Genomic DNA, 5,000 nt, shown 5'->3' with positions numbered 1-5,000 from the left:
GTTTCATATTGCCTCTACGCAGTGAGGTTATCCGAAAGATAAATTTGCCCGACCTCGTTGAAGACTCTATTGTCCTTGCGAGCGAAATATTACCAGGAGTATTTTGTGGCAACTCTGTGGTATCAAAACAAAACCAATATGTAAAATTTGTAAACACCACTGAAAGCAATGTGTATATTGAAAAAGATTCCATAACTAAACCTACACTTTGGCAAACAGAAAACCCAACAGAAGTAAACAAACTTTTGAAAATCCTGTCAAAAACAGAATATGGCAAAATCAAAATAACAGTTTTCAATAATAATTACAACAAGGAGTTAGGAAATACAACAATTCATTGTTATGAAGATGGAAGTCAGGCGCTAGAGTCTGCTCTTCTAAAAGTACAACAAATAGCAAAAGAATACAATCGTGACAAAATTGCAATTTCATTAGAAGATCCCCTATTCAGGCAATACTCTTTTTACACCATAAAGGAAATCGCAGATAATGCCATTTCCGGTTTAGAGATCATTGCTTTTATTCCACCAAAATGGATTTCAAAAAAGGAGGAAATAGCAAATATTTTAGAAAACTATCACATGTCACCTTCGGGAGGACATGTCGGACAGTATCGATTATACCTCAAAATTAGAGAAAAATATAAATGGAAGAATATGAAGGAAGAAATTAAAAATTACGTTAGAGGCTGCAAAGTATGCAAAGTGAACAAAATCGTAAGACATACAAAAGAAAAAAGTGCTGTTACGACTACACCTTTAAAGCCTTTCGAAGTAGTCTGTATAGACACAGTGGGTCCCTTGCCGAAAACCAATAAAAATCATAGATACATCGTTACAATGCAATGTGAACTCTCGAAATACATTGTTCTTATTCCAACAGAAAATAAAGAAGCGAACACGATAGCTAGGGCCATGGTTGAGAACTGCATATTAAAATACGGGAGGTTTCTTGAGATGAAATCGGATCAAGGCCTTGAATACAATAACGAGGTATTAAAAAAGGTAGCGGAGTTGCTGGGGATCAAGCAGACTTTTGCCACTGCCTATCACCCAGAAACCATAGGTTCCTTGGAAAGAAACCACAGAACACTCAATGAATACTTAAGAGCATTTACAAATGAGCATGGTGACAATTGGGATGATTGGCTAAAATTTTACGAATTTAATTATAACACAACACCTCATACAGATACGAACTATAGCCCATACGAATTAATATTTGGAAAAAAAGCAATTCTTCCCCAAGATTTATGCCATGGTAATATTGAACCAGTATACAATTATGATGCATATTTTAATGAAATTAAATTCAAATTGCAAAAATCAAACGAAATAGCGCGTAAAAATTTAATTGAGCAAAAAGAAAGAAGACAGATTAGAGCAAATAGTAATGTAAACCCCCTTATCTTAAAAATAGGAGATGCGGTTTATCTAAAAAACGAAAATAGAAAAAAATTAGATCCGATATACTTAGGACCGTACATAGTAGTAAAGTTAGATAATGTTAACTGTACAATAAAGAATACAAATACAAACAAACTAAGTACAGTGCATAAAAATAGATTAATTAAGGGATGAAAAGCATACGCTTTTCATTTCTAAAGGGGGGAGGTGTAGCGCCTGCAAGATAGGCAAAACGCGCGCAGAATAATTATAGCTAGCTAGGTTTAAATTATACACATATACACTTACACACATACACATAGTTAGATTTTTATTATGCATATATATATTTACACACATACATCTACAATTAAGGTTACACGTAGGATAGAATAGAATAGCATAAGATAGGAAATAGGAAATAGTAAAATAGGCGATAATTAGGATTAGCCAATGAGGAATAGGATTAAGGAATTTTGGCGCGAACGAGTGAGTATAAATTAAGGATAAGTTGAGGTTTAGGATGATTAACAAAAGTCCGATCTAAGAGGAAACGCTGCCCGAGTTAACATAGAAGAAATAAACTCCAAGTAACTACACAAATTCAAGCCACATTATTCTTTTGGGTAGTTAGAAGATTTCATATCACCACAGTCGGTTGTAGAAAGGGTGGCGATCAGTAAAGAATGCCACCCAGTACCGTACCCATTTATAGTTTGAGAATAGGTTAAGATCATTTCGAACCTAAGGCCTCTAATCATTCGCTTTACCAGATAAGAATAAGGTTCGAAACGCTACGTGCACCAGCTATCCTGAGGGAAACTTCGGAGGGAACCAGCTACTAGATGGTTCGATTGGTCTTTCGCCCCTATGCCCAACTCTGACAATCGATTTGCACGTCAGAATTGCTTCGGTCCTCCATCAGGGTTTCCCCTGACTTCAACCTGATCAGGCATAGTTCACCATCTTTCGGGTCGCATCCTGCGCACTCCGGGGATGCCCGCTGGGTGTGCAAGCACACGCCGTATCGGGACACCCTGGGATGGAGGGGTCCGACGAAGGCTTGCGCCAGTGCCGAACCCGTAATCCCGCAACTCGAGTTGTCTTCGCCTTTGGGTGTATCGAACCGGGACACACGCGGACGTGGCCACCGACCCATTGGCTTGCGCGCAAGATAGACTTCTTGGTCCGTGTTTCAAGACGGGTCCCGGAGGTGCCTCAATGCATGATGCATCATCGCCGAACGAAGGATTCGCGCGTCTTTCGGAGAAGACAGCGGTACTACCCCTCTCGTTAGAATCCATCACCCTTCCAGCAGCACACCAGAGCTCGGTCGGACCCATTCGCCTTCCAGAAGGACTGCGCGGAGATCCCTGGTCAGTGTAGAGCAGCTACCCTACCCTTACAGAGGGACCGTCCACCACGAGCTAGGGGCAGTGTATGCCGGAGCGTTAGCACGAGGCCAACCGCTGTTGTAATGGATCGCGATGTCCGTTACTGCGGATCGATAAGTGCACGGCAATTGCTAGTTTACCGCTGAATATCGCCGCCCGGATCATTGAGTTCAACGGGTTTGTACCCCTAGGCAGTTTCACGTACTATTTGACTCTCTATTCAGAGTGCTTTTCAACTTTCCCTCACGGTACTTGTTCGCTATCGGACTCATGGTGGTATTTAGCTTTAGAAGGAGTTTACCTCCCACTTAGTGCTGCACTATCAAGCAACACGACTCCATGGAGCCGACCGTCTATCACCTCACCTCATGCCTTTCCACGGGCCTATCACCCTCTATGGGAGAATGGGCCACCTTCAAGTTGAACTTGAAGTGCACAGTGCGTGATAGATAACGGACCGGTCCAGTACACGGAATCGGACAGGCACGTTTCCATGCCGTCCCTACGTGCTGAGCTTTTCCCGTTTCGCTCGCAGCTACTCAGGGAATCCCGGTTGGTTTCTCTTCCTCCCCTTATTAATATGCTTAAATTTAGGGGGTAGTCACACATCACTTGAGGCCTACGTGGTATAACCGAGACGTAAGTATTACGGCTACGCCCGTGCCGTGGGTTGATACTTGTATATGTAGGGCTAACTTAGCGTGGTAGCGCAACGCCGTGTATGGGCCACATGAGTTACAGCGACTTAGCTTTCCGAATCCCTAGACGAGCCGACTTTAGCCTGGAGAGTAGACTGCCGGTGGCCATCGGGAACGACGTAGCATTAGTTCGAACCATGCGGCTTGACACACACCACAAACCCTACGCATCAAACACCACCAACACGAAACGCATCCAACATACGCTCGAGAGTGTCCACTTTCAACGCCCGAGGACCCGCAGACGGGGACCAAGCACGTCATTATGCACAGCGACCGCCCAGTGCGTCGGATGACCCGGGCACCTTCGCGGACGGCCACTGTAGTTAACTAAATGAGACTTTGGTAATTAGTAGGCACTCAAGAATGTGTGCATCGGTCGGGATTAAACGTCCGATGCGCCATATGCGTTCAACTTATCAATGTTCATGTGTCCTGCAGTTCACATTATGACGCGCATTTAGCTGCGGTCTTCATCGATCCATGAGCCGAGTGATCCCCTGCCTAGGGTTTAAAGAGTGCCTTTCGGCGCCGAGTGGCGTAACCGCGTTCAAAGTTTGGTATGCAACACACTCGACCTGCAACAATGGGTTACTCAAATTTGTACAAGTACAAGTGTTGTCTCTTACGAGACGTCTTGATATGCTCTCTACAAAAGCGTGCGCTAGAGTAGGTACAAATTAATGCACGTCCCAGATAGTGACGATCTCTGGGAGGAAGAACCTTAAGGAACTTCCCGCACACATCAAGACTAGGGTTTGGGCGTGTCCATGCCGGCGCCGAGTACAAGTTACCGCGTTCAAAGTTTGGTAAGCAGCGCACTCAACCTCCAACACAACACGTCCCGTCTTGATATGCTCTCTACAAAAGCGTGCGCCAATGTAGGTACAAATTAATGCACGTCCCAGATAGTGACGATCTCTGGGAGGAAGAACCTTAAGGAACTCCCCGCACATATCAAGACTTATAGGTGAGAACGGCCAATTACCTATTTCTCTTAGTAAAACTCACAACTCATTCCTTGGGTTTGGAAGTGTCCATGTCGGTGCCGAGTACAAGTTACCGCGTTCAAAGTTTGGTAAGCAGCGCACTCGACCTCCAACATAACCCTTCACGTCTTGATATGCTCTCTACAAAAGCGTGCGCTAATGCAGGTACAAATTAATGTACGTCCCAGATAGTGACGATCTCTGGGAGGAAGAACCTTAAGGAACTCCCCGCACATATCAAGAATTATAGGTAACGCTGCCAATTACCTGTTTCTCTTAGTAAAACTCACAACTCATTCCTTGGGTTTGGAAGTGTCCATGTCGGTGCCGAGTACAAGTTACCGCGTTCAAAGTTTGGTAAGCAGCGCACTCGACCTCCAACATAACCCTTCACGTCTTGATATGCTCTCTACAAAAGCGTGCGCTAATGCAGGTACAAATTAATGTACGTCCCAGATAGTGACGATCTCTGGGAGGAAGAACCTTAAGGAACTCCCCGCACATATCAAGACTTATAGGTGAGAACGGCCAATC

The 5,000-nt window shown here is 44.1% G+C and overlaps 1 non-coding gene and 1 pseudogene across 1 annotated transcript; both read right to left on the bottom strand.

Moving 5' to 3' along the window:
* The window catches only part of LOC121601122, a 9,282-nt pseudogene extending 5,882 nt beyond the window's left edge, over positions 1–3,400 (bottom strand).
* A 431-nt stretch (positions 3,401–3,831) lies between these two features.
* LOC121601116 lies at positions 3,832–3,989 on the bottom strand. Its single transcript, XR_006006006.1, has one exon. It is a non-coding gene; the product is annotated as a 5.8S ribosomal RNA (ribosomal RNA).
* Positions 3,990–5,000: the final 1,011 nt, after the last annotated feature.

This window comes from Anopheles merus, unplaced genomic scaffold (genome assembly GCF_017562075.2).
Source record: "Anopheles merus strain MAF unplaced genomic scaffold, AmerM5.1 LNR4000029, whole genome shotgun sequence".
Lineage (NCBI taxonomy): Eukaryota > Metazoa > Arthropoda > Insecta > Diptera > Culicidae > Anopheles > Anopheles merus.
Note: the sequence above shows the minus strand (reverse complement) of the source record. Positions and strands in the feature narration are given on the sequence as shown.